Source organism: Aethalodelphis obliquidens, unplaced genomic scaffold (assembly GCF_003676395.1).
Source record: "Aethalodelphis obliquidens isolate GAN/ISIS:26980383/991018 unplaced genomic scaffold, ASM367639v1 scaffold101, whole genome shotgun sequence".
In the NCBI taxonomy this organism is placed as follows: domain Eukaryota; kingdom Metazoa; phylum Chordata; class Mammalia; order Artiodactyla; family Delphinidae; genus Aethalodelphis; species Aethalodelphis obliquidens.
Genome location: NW_020838045.1, coordinates 640,963 through 653,509, shown reverse-complemented (window position 1 = coordinate 653,509; position 12,547 = coordinate 640,963). Strand labels below are relative to the sequence as shown.

General features: G+C 34.6%; 1 pseudogene; it reads left to right on the top strand.

The window, feature by feature from the left end:
* The first annotated feature begins 4,102 nt into the window (after window positions 1-4,102).
* Window positions 4,103-4,567, top strand: LOC113614654 (small nuclear ribonucleoprotein E pseudogene; annotated as a pseudogene).
* Window positions 4,568-12,547: the final 7,980 nt, after the last annotated feature.

Sequence of the window (12,547 nt, the reverse complement as noted above, 5' to 3'; positions counted from 1 at the left end):
ATAAGAATTTGCAAAAATATTCCACTTACTAAAACCTTTTAAAGTTTCACAAAATGTTGATTTTGATTTAGCAAAATTAATTTAATGGGGTTACAAAGTGCTGATTTGGTAATATGTAGAAAACGATTGGAGCAAACCTGAGGAAAACGAATACCTTCTAATAGAATACTTTTAAAATAGAATTTTGTCGTTTCTTCATACTCTGGTTATGTGTGTGTGTGGTGAGGGGGGTGATTTAACATGTGTGCAGGTATGTGATAAAAAAATTTAAAACTTGTGTGACCATATAGGCCTTTTGTAAATAATACTCCCTATCTATCTATCTATCTTCTATCTATCTACATCTGTCTATCTATCTATCTATCCATCTATCCATGTATCTATCTAGTTTTTCTCACCAAAAAAAAGAAAAAGAATAAATATAGACTGTATGTGAGTGCCAATGGGAAACTATTTTAACAAAACTACCTGTTCTCGGCCTTGATATAAAATTTAGAATTTGCTCACCTAAATTGTTAGAGTTAAGTCATGACATGCAATAGCTGCTGGTGGCAAAGAAGATGGTAGGAAAGTAAAACTTTCTAAAATATAAAATTTTTGGAATATGTATCTTAGGGCTTAGGCATTGTAGCTGTATAGAGACAACTGTTGTAAGAAACGTGATTGTAGGCTATGTCTTAACACTTCATTTTCTTCTTCCTCCCTCTTCTTTTTTCCCTGGGAGTTAGTTATATGTCAGATAGTTACCTAGAACTCTAACACATGTGCTTTTCCCATACCCCAAACCCACTCCTTGGAGATGGTTTGTACGGAAAGGCATTTTAGTGATCAGTGATTATAGAATCACAGGATATCATTCTGGAAGCATAGTTACTTGATAATTTCTCATTCAAAATCTAAACTCGCTCTTAGGAAGAGCTGTTGTAGTAAATAGATCAATTGCTATTTTTATACTATCATCATAATAATCTAGAAGAAAAAGTGCTGTACTAAGCACTTTAAATACATTATATAATATGCAAAAAATATAGGCATGTGAAAACACGTGCACACACACTTTTCCAAACCCCCCCAAAGATGTTGCTTTTGAAATATGCTCACTTATTATATCATCTTCCTGAATAAATAACTGGGAAATAGCTAAACTATTTGGCTTGAGAAACTGAATTCTTCCAAATGTGGATGTTTGAGTATAAGCCAACACTGTTAATTTTACTGGAATATCCAAATGCAAGTATCTGGATGTGAGTATATTAACAAGAATCATATTTCTATTTCAAATGGCTTAAATATTAGTTTGCAATATTATACATGTTTTAATACAAAACTATTATTACCAGTCTCTTTTATCTAAGCCACTGAACAAACCTTAGTATTCACAAATTGTCTTCATCTTCAGACTTCAAACAGTGACGGATAATGTCTGTCGTCTTTTAGTTGTCTGATACTACAGACATGCTACAGTATGTACTGCAGGGGTTGTGTACCTCAAACTACATATTTTAAATTGCTTATTTATGTATATTTTGCTTTATTACAAAGAGGATTGGATGCAGCTTACAATCTTAGCAGATTGAACTGATGCAAATCTGCTTTGACCCCCATCTACCCCCACCACTAGCAATTACAAGCACATAGAAGTGTCAGATGAAATATATTCAAAAAAACTCAAATATTTTTGCAATTTAAAGCCAATCTCAAAAAAAAAAAAGTCTACTCCCAAAGTATCAGCAAAGAGTAAAGAACAAAAATACAACAATAAGAGAGTGGTCTTACGCCACAGAGGTTTAAATTATTAATTTTTGAACCTGAAGCTAGACTTACTACAACATGAATGAAACTCAAAAGCCTTATGCTAAGTGAAAAAACACGACTCAAAAGGTTATGTACTGGGCTACTGGTTACAGATAGAATGGAATAGACTCATTTCTCTCTGCTCCTCCCTGGTAAATACAGCTGAAGACCCTGGACTAATTATAACAGACAATCGTAAGAGGACTCTGAAAGGTGGAAAGAAGAGAGCATACTGGGTGGGGAATCTCTGGTCTTGAGGAATGACATGATGGCAAGTTCTCTGTTTTTTTCTTTTCTTACTTTTTCTTATCTTTTCTTTAAATAAATATTTTATATATCCTGACTGGGCATTGGATTAATGTGTAATATGGAACACCAAACGGGCACATACCCGAAAAAGCCCAAAGAAAAACCTGATTTCTCAGCCAAAATGTGAGGAAAGGGGCAGCCTAGGATGATAGAAATTTTTTGACAAATAATTGCCCAACCCCAAGCAAACACCATGAGTGCCCCTCCCGACTCCCTTCCCCTGTGGGGTCAGTGGAGACTGAGTGAGGAGTCTGGACTTCACACTGTTCTCCTGGTGGTGGCAGGGGGAGCCCTTCACCTTCTTAACTAGAGAGTTGGAGAATCTCGAAGAGAGGAAGAAGCAGGAGAAAGAGATTCTTTAAACTTACAGAGGAAGCCCTGGGCAGATCCTTGAGCAACCCACATGTGAAAATGACCCAAATTATCACACCTAAGGGATCAAGGACTGAACTGTAATGTGGAATAACACCCAGGTTTTCAGAGTGATATCTTAGTGGTATACTTCATAAAAGGAGTCGATTAGAATAGCACTGCAAAGGTGCACTGCAGAGGTTCTGAAAATTAAGTTGTCATTGGATCCACAACCCTCAAAAGTAGGTCAAGACCTACAGGCTAAACCTACACAGGGTGACTACCTGCTAAAATCGAAGACTTAAATAGGACCCAGAATCTCCTAACATAATAGTCAAAATATCCAGGATACAATTGCTAATCACTAGTCACACCAAGAACCAGTAAAATTACCACCTGAATGATAAAAGGTAGATGCTGGTGCCAAGATGGCTCAGATGTAGGCAGTATCTCACAAGGATTTTAAAGCCGTTATCATTAAAAATGCTTCAATGAGCAATGCTTAAAACAAATGAAACAAAGAAATTATCAGCAAAGAAATAGAAGCTATATAAAAGAGCCAGACGAATGGCTCAACCCACGGAAGAATTAGTAACCTGAGATATAATGGACATTTAAAATATTAAGAATACCATGGAAAACTATGCCCATACATTTGACAAAAAGGTTAAAAATGAAAAACTGTGTATAAAAGTATAGCTTAGCAGTTTAACTTAAAAAAGAAATTCAGAATAAAAACAAAAAAAACTTAAAAGTGAATCAGTCAAAATGAACCATTCAAATAAAGCACTGGGATTATATAATTTTATATTAGTTATTATTCAAGGAAATATAACCTCTGTTATACAGAGTGATTCAGAAAATAGAAAAAGAGGAGAAAAGCATCATTACTGTTTGGTTAAATTTTTATCTTAAGATGATAGGTTAAATTTTAACTTAGGTTTTTAACCGAGATTTCTTTTATAGCAGGAGTACAAATGATTTATTTCCAAATAACAAAACGCCAAACTCTACCATTCAGAAAACGTCAAACACCCAAGGATATTTTAACCATGGGCAATATATATTACTAGGTAACTAAGTTGCTCCTTTTTTAAAAAAAATTTTTTTAATAGACTTTTTCTATGAGCTAGTGAAATGATGGAGGGCATCTAACCAGAATGGTGGTTTTGATTTAGGGATAGTTAATCAGGAACCATTATTTCTGACAGTAATTAGGAAGTGGATCCAGTTTTCTGTTACAGTCACTGACATATATATTACAACAAAATATATACATCTGTGACAACAGAATTATCTTTTCAGTCAGTGAGAGACTGCTCATCCTTCTATTTTCTGTACCAGAAGCAGGACAAATGAGAATACAGAAGTACCCGGATAGTTTATTCAAACTGTTATAAAGTCATAAAAGCATAGTTAAAGAGATGTGTGATGGGTGAGAATGAACGCATTCCTGTTCGCTTTATAGGACACTACAATCTGTTCCTCCAGAGGCAATACCTACTCAGCCTTCTCTCACAATAGCGTTAAGGCACAGGTTCTAATCATCATCAGTAACTGAAGATCTATATTGAGTTCTCCGTTACTGTTTTACTTAAAACCAATTTCTAGGGTGTGCAGGATAGTGAGGTCTTTGTGAGCTTCCACCATGGCGTACCGGGGCCAGGGCCAGAAGGTGCAGAAGGTGCAGAAGGTGATGGTGCAGCCCATCAATCTCATCTTCAGATACTTGCAAATTAGATCTCGGATTCAGGTGTGGCTTTATGAGCAAGTGAATATGCGGATAGAGGGCTGTGTCATTGGTTTTGATGGGTATATGAACCTCGTATTAGATGATGCAGAAGAGATTCATTCTAAGACAAAGTCAAGAAAACAGCTGAGTCGGATCATGCTAAAAGGAGATAACATTACTCTGCTCCAAAGTGTCTTCAACTAGAAATGATCAATGAAGTGAGAAATTGTTGAGAAGGCAATACAGTTTTTTTAGGTGTCCTTTGTTAGAAGTGTAGTTAAGGCATTTATTCATATTGTTTTGCTCACCTTTATGTTATTACCAGATGACAGTAAATGCTGTGGGATTGTTTTTATTAAAATATTTACATTGTTTCCTTCTAAGAGCAAACAAACAAACAATTTCCACCTTTGGAAGGATATGCCAGGGAAATATCAATAAAAATGTCCCTCTTAGTGTAGATGTAAATGGCTGTTGCCTTTCTGGAGGCAAATGGACAGCATATATTAAAATTTAAATGTGAATACAGTTTGAGCCAGTAGTTATTTTGTTTAAAAGCAAGGAATAGAGAGTAGTTATTAAGAACACTGATCCTGATGCTAAAAAGGATGTGTGGAACTCCCAGATCTAGCACTTACTAGCTGTGTGAACTTAGACAAGTCACTTTTTACCTTCAGTGCAATGAAAAGATAATAATAACACCTTTCTCACATAACACAGTGCTTGGCACATAATATTATCTTAAAGAAATCATTGTACAAGTGCACCAAGCGGCATATACAAGAATCTTCCTAACAATATTTTTCTAAAAGCTTAAAACAATAAACTACTTAAATGACAACTAGCATAGAAGTTGCTAAAGACTTACATTTAGATATCTTGGATCACTGTACCCCTGTACATAAATGAGATATATTTCATACTACAGAATATCAATAGCTTCAATACAAATTGAATGGGAAAAATTGCAGATTGACATAAATCATATTATTTAATTTTCCTGTAAAATGTAAAAAACCTATTTGTCTTATAGCTATTTTAATAAATGTATTTAAGTCTCTAGAAAGAGATCTAAAAGTATAAATACCAAATTGATAGCAGTAGATACTTTGGGGAGAGGACTGGAATTTTGATGAGATCGAGGCAATTTTTCTCATATATAAAGTTTTCATTTTTACAAGATATATGTGTGTGTCACTTAATTTAAACAAATTTAAAATTAAATAAAAACAGCACAAATTTTATAAGTTGTTTTCACAGTGTGGTCACGTAAAGAAATATTGACCAGAGACCATCAATGTTGCATTTGGAGAATAAATTTTGAATATGTATTTAAATGGTATGCTTGTCTATTAAGCCAGTGGACCTTTGCTTTGTGATAATAAATGAGCAGATATTTAGAAATAAGACAAATTTATCTTTTGGTCCAAGCAACCTGGACCTTATCCATAGAGTTAATAAGCACCCTCAAAATTTGAGGAATGAAAAATCCTGCCTGGATGCTTTATATATTTAAGTTTTTAAATCAAGTATGGTACATGAAGGAACATTTCATAGCCCAGGCAGGAGAAGCCTTTGGTATATAAAGTTCAGAGTATTGGTTTTCATTTACAAAACTTATTTTGCCAATATATGAGAAGTTGACAGTTTATATCTGGGCTCCTAAGCCCTCATTCATCAAAGTCACATGACCCATCACTAGTTCCCTAGTTTCTCATTCCTGGATTTACTGGTCAATATTTAGGTGCTGAAGAACAATTAAATGGGACACAAAAAATAAAGCTTAAAGGGCTATTTTTAAAAGATTATATATCTTAGAATGCATCAATTGCCACAAACAGGATAATGGAAAGATTGAAATAAACCTTTTCCAATTTGCCATCTATTCAACTCAAAGTAAAACCTGAAGGATTCAGAGGAGAAGCCATGTATGTGATTGGGAACAAACACAGTGCTAAGAATTTTATTTTTATCTTCAGAATTAGATTATAAAATATTACCATTTTTCATCACATTTCTTTTTCTAGTAGATCTAAAAACAAATCCGAAAACATCATAATGTCATGAAATTGTGATATTCGTAAAGCTCCATCTTGATCAGATTAAAGTAATGAGAAGGCCCACATACTAAAAAGTTAATGGTACACCCTTAATATGTAATAATGTATTAAATAATGTATTAAAAAATGCATTAAGCCCTAAAACAAGTGTAAGCAAGTATAACAGAGTTCTGCTTTTTCCTTTGATTACAAAGTTGGTGTTTTATTGAAAATTCTTAATAGAACACTAACCACACTGTGTATATTTTTCTGCTGCTCTAAACATTTAGTTTACCTTTTGGGTAAGCTGGGATTAAGTTCTCCAAAAAAATAGAGGAACTCTACAAGCAATTAATAAAGGAATGAAATGGACACATAGTAGTCTCATTAGAAACTATTATAATATTCCTAATTATACATATATTCTGATACATAATGAGATATTCTCTGTTTTTTAACTCTGAGCTAAAACTATTTTCATATTTCAAATATTTCATATTAACTCAAATGTCAGCTTTACTTTGTATATGTTATATATCTTTTTAATATATTATCAGTGTTTTTATTGACCAGTGTCATTTGAGAAAAAGTTGTATCATCTCATTAAAGATAATTGTAGTTGATGAATTCATGAAAAAGAGGAAGGATGTGTAAATGCATAACTAGACTGTCTTACTACATAATAATTTTTTTTTTTTTTTTTTTTGGCGGTACGCGGGCCTCTCACTGTTGTGGCCTCTCCCGTTGCGGAGCTCAGGCTCCGGACGCGCAGGCTCAGCGGCCATAGCTCATGGGCCTAGCCGCTCCGCGGCATGTGGGATCTTCCCGGACCGGGGCACGAACCCGTGTCCTCTGCATCGGCAGGCGGACTCCCAACCACTGCGCCACCAGGGAAGCCCCTACATAATAATTTATATATAAAGTTCTAAAATGGACACTGCATTCTATATTTAAGCAAGTAACTGCAAATACATTAGTTTATAAATTTGTAACATTATAATTTTAATGTGGATCACATACATTGACTTTTCAAAAAAAAGTTTTATTCTGAAAAGTATGCTAAACCTCTTAGTGATTGCAAATAAAATTTAGGCAAAAGAAAAATGTATCATTTCACTATTTTGAGATTTTTGAAGGATGAAAGTTTGTCTTAACTCGTTATCTCCAGCACTTTATCCTATGCAAATACTCAGAAGGTATCTACTTCTAACTAAAGTTCATAAAACTTTAGTGGAAAAATACAAGACTATTCAGATATGTGATGATAAGTTTAGAGATGCTGATTAGCTGAACTCATATCCATTAATCCATGGTTATCAAGCTATTTTAAGCCAACCTAAATATATCCAAATATACATCTTCTTAATCTTACTGTCCTGGATTTTGAATACAAGCACATGTGTAACCCTGAATTACTGAGGTAATTATGGTTGTGTGCTGACCTGCCTAGATGAGTAGTGATTTGGGGCTCCCATTACCTTGGCATCTGTTCTGAGTTAATAAAAATAAAATTCAGCATGTTTCTTGTTTGTTTGATTTGGTTTTCTTGTTTTGTTCTTCCACACCTACAAATGTGACTATAGGAAAATCAGAGCTGTGAAAAAGTTTATGAGAAATCAATAAATACTAGTGACATTTACGTTTCATCACCTCATAATAGGCGTCTACTTGAACTTTATCAGCATTCTGAAAGTTGATGAAACAAATGATAATGACAGAATAATGGCCAAGTAACACTTGAAGTGAGAGTTCTATATAAAAATTATGTATATGTATATATTTAACATGGTCAAACTTTAGGGAAAATCTCAGATTCTCAAAGATTTAATTGTACCTATATACTAAGAAACAAAAAATGCCTTTTAGAAAAAGAAAAAAATCAATCTAAACTGTGTTTCTCTTCACGGACTCTTTTTTTTTTTTTTTTTTAACATCTTTATTCACGGACTCTTTAAATACTTGGTGGCATCTCAAAGCCTGTGTTTTACTTATGTATTGAATATTACTGCATAGAAAACCATCCTAAAGTTCATGGTGCAAAGTGACAACTATTTTATTATGGTCATGGATTCTGAGGTGCAGGGATTTGGAAAGGGCTCCTTAGGGTCAGCATGTCTCTCTTCTATAATGTCAGAGACCTTACTTGCAAGATAAATCCACAGCTGGAGGCTGGAATCATCTAAAGTTTATTCATTCACTAGTCTGGTGTTTAATGGTGGCTTTTGCCTGGGACCTCAGAAGGGGCTCTTCACCAGAGCTCCTACACGGGGCTTCTTCATGTGATTCTTTGTTTCCTCACTGCGTGGTGACTGAATTCCAAGAGCAAGCATCCCGAGAGAACTAGGTGGAAATGGTATCATCTTCTGTGAACTTTAATGACATATCCCGAGAAGTTACAAGATTGCCCAAATTCAAAGAAGAGGGACATATAGACCTTATTGCTTGCTGGTCCGTGTGTTACAATCACAATGTAAGAAAATCATGTGGGATAGAAGATACTGTGGTGGCTGTTTATGGAAAATGCAATCTGGCCCAGGCAGATTGAAGGGACACTACACGAGGGAAAATATACAAATGGACCAATAAACAGAAGAGAAGACCACCAGGGTCATTAGTCATCAGAGAAATGCAAATGAAAACCACAACAAATTATTACTACACACCCACTGGAATGGCTAATTAAAGAGATAGAATAGACCTAGTGTTAGTATGTGGAGCAATTGCAACCCTCATATATTGCCAATGGGAATACCAAGAGCATAACCACTTTGGAAAATAGCTTGGCAGTTTCTCACAAAGTCAGAAATACCCTTTACCATATAATCCAGCCGTTGCACTCCAAGTTTTTGACCCAAGAGAAATTAAGACATATGTCCACACAAATATTTCTGTATGAATGTTTATAGCAGCTTTTTTTCTTATTAGCAAAAATCTGGAAGCAACTCAAAGCCCATCAGTCGGTGAATAAATAATCAAATTTTTGTGTTTATGGAATTCTACTCATCAATAAAAGGGAAGAAATTACCAGTACATGCAACAACATGGAAAGTTTTAAAAGACATTATGCTGTGCAAAAGGAGCCATGGAAAAGAGTTTCATTTATAAAAAGATTTCATTTATATGAAATTCCAGAAAACATCAAAGTAATCTATAATGACCAAGAACAGACTGGTGGTTGTCTGAGACTGAGAGTGGGTAAGAGGAAAACCACCTTCTGGAAGCTGGAGTGTAAGCCTGCTTTACTTTTAGCCAATCATGTACTCCCCTTCAGGAATTTGAATCTAAGGAGATGGTGTGGTGACGGAAGGGTGGTTGAGAATTTAGTCACGCCCTTGATGACATGCTGACAACATCTAAGTCTGGGAAAATGATGCCAAGTTAGTATCATATCCTGGCAGTTTCTGTAGCATGGCGTTGATTGTGTCTCCATTACTCAGATCCCTTTGTTTTCTAGTCATCTTCTGAGCTTGGTTCTTAAGCTTTCCTATTGATTCTGTAAGCTGCAGCTATTCTTCCAATAAATTTACATTCGGCTGAAGTTACTTTGAGTAAGCTTCTGTTGCCTTAAAAAAGGAACCCTGACTGGAACAGACTCCTAGGTGCTGAATAATGGAAATTTTTCTTATTATGCAGCAGGAAAACTTTTCAGTAGGGAATTAAATAGGAAAGTACTATTGTGTGCAATATACCTAATGATACCATTGTTTTCAGTGCACCCTGGCTTACATTACAATCGTATTCTAAGAATCATCATACTTCATCTTAATTTTGCAGAAGATAGTAATAAATGACCTGGTTTCTTGATCTTTCATCTGTCAAGGTCCCTCATTTGGGGACGCTTAATTTTAAAACTCAGACTCAAATCAATATCCCCCTCTGGAATAATCTCCTTTCTATTGGAGGGTTTCTTACTGTCTCAGTTAATGATTCTATTGATCAGCTTCAAGTTCACCTTTGATGCTGATTCTGCTCTTATTTCTAATAACTGGCTCTTGGCTGTATACTTGGCAAAGGCTTTATCTTCTTACTCTAGTTAATTCACTAGATCTTTGTCATTTCCCCATCTCTGAGCAGACATTTTAGTACTGAGTCCCTTTAATTGCTTTGGTACTACCTTAAGCCAAGCCTCCATCATGTTGAGCATTGCCTTTTAGTACTTCTATTGATTACCAGTCAACAGATTTCACTAACACCGTTTTCCTGCCAGAACATCCCCTGGCTGCCCTCCAGTGGACATTGCTGATTACGTGGGCAGGCTGCCTGCTTGCTTATCTTTCTGCCTACTGCCTGCTGGCAAATCCCCTAACACTCAAGTAGCCAGTCCAGATTCTCACTATTAATTGCCAGAAACTTCTCAGACCGTGTTTCCTATAGCTTGATGAAGTCTCTGGTTCCTAGGTCTCTTGGTGTGTCTACTCAGTTTTGATGGATGATCTGGTAAAATCATAACTTTTGTTTTCATTTTTAGTGTAGTTAAAATCCATTTTTATTCTTATACTTGGCCTGGTTAGATTAGATTAGGTTTCTTATATTATGTAGTCTCTTTTTTTCTCTCTCTCTCTCTCAATATAGTTAGAGAAACTTTCATCATGATTGAAGCCACCTGGGAAATTTCTGGAAACATTCTCCAAATTTTAAAATTATATAAGAAGATAGTAGAGTCTTTGTAATACTGTGAATTTACTTCCTCTGTCTGAAAACAGGTACATAACAGAGGCTGAATTTCAACAGAAGCAGAGACTAGATTTTCTCAGTGTCCTACATATTTTCATTTCATTTCATTTTCATTATGTTTTAGATTAGAGTTATTTTTTGATAAGATCAATATAATAATAGAGCATTGTTGGTCAAAACATGTAACATCAATATTTGGAGATAAATTTTTTTTCTCCTATTGCCTCACAAAATAAACATTTTTAAAGACCATCTTTTTAATGTATGTAAGTGTAGAAGCAAAATCTACCTAAACATTTTATACTTTTCATAATATAAAACCACTTGGAACTGGGACTCTGCCAGGTTTATGAATGCATCCATGCTGTTTATCTGGATCGGCACTTTGGAATGTTTATCAGGCCAGATGTACACTCTATACTTCCTAATGAAAGATAGGCAGATGTGGGAATATATTTTGTATTGGGATTAATATAATTTTTAATATTTGGATTAATATAAATGCCTGTTTAAAGTTAGCAGAGGCATTTAATTATATTCCATTTCAAAGGACATTTCATTCTGTTTATTTGGAATTTTATTCATAAGAACAATATCAAATTAATGTTATATATACAGTTATGATTAGCCTTTCTTTACATAAATTATTTATTATTTATCATTCATGGACAAAAGTGTAAAAACAAACTATCTATTACTACATGTATCAAGATCAGGACTGTTGATATGATAGTTAATGGTTCTCATCATCCCATTGATTTGGGTTGGCTCTTGATCTCCCAGAACGGTAATGACCTAAGGAGCAGATTTCAGTTTACTCTTACCAAAGTTTGTTACAGAAGAATAGCTTGACAATAGCTATGCTTATATTGAAACCACTGGGCCAGCATTCTTAAGCATTGAAATAAAGATTGCAAGCAGTTCCATCACTAAGATATTTAAGGGTGTAGTTTGTGCCCAATTCATTCAGATAGACCCACATTAGGGCAATATTCTTTCCTTTTCTTTTCTACCCTCCAACACTAAATCAGATGGTTTTGATACTCTATGATTTTATTCTCAATTAAGTGAATTTCTTCACTTGCTTTTTGAACTTAGGCTAAATTGACTTTTTTTTTATCTTTTCCTTCTGTCTTATTCTGTGGTATTGTGGTTGATTACACCTACGTGGATGAAAATCCAAATTTATTTTAAGGATATTGTTGATTTTGCCTATATTCATATTTGTGACATTTTTCTGTGTTAGGATATGGTAAATTTTGGAATAAGAAATGTGTTAAGTGCCTCAATTTTCACAAGAGGAAGTTATATTTATTACCTGCTTATCTGGAGCACTGAAGTATTTGCAATAAGTAATTGTTTATTTGCATTTTAGGTACATGTATAACTTTCCCTTAATGTCCCTAAGGACTTGAGAAAAGTACTGTTCACAAAATCCACGCTGTAGTGACAGTTTAAGAGATAATTGGTTATTCTGGGTGTTCCAATTTAGATCCCCAGAGAACAATGCACTTGGACTACATTAACTCAGCTCCTTGAAGAAATGCTTTTGTTTTCATGGAGAGCTAGGTAAACATACTCATCTGATAATATTTCTGCAATCCCTTGTACCTTCATCTCTCTTTATTCTAAATAGCTTCTGATCTTT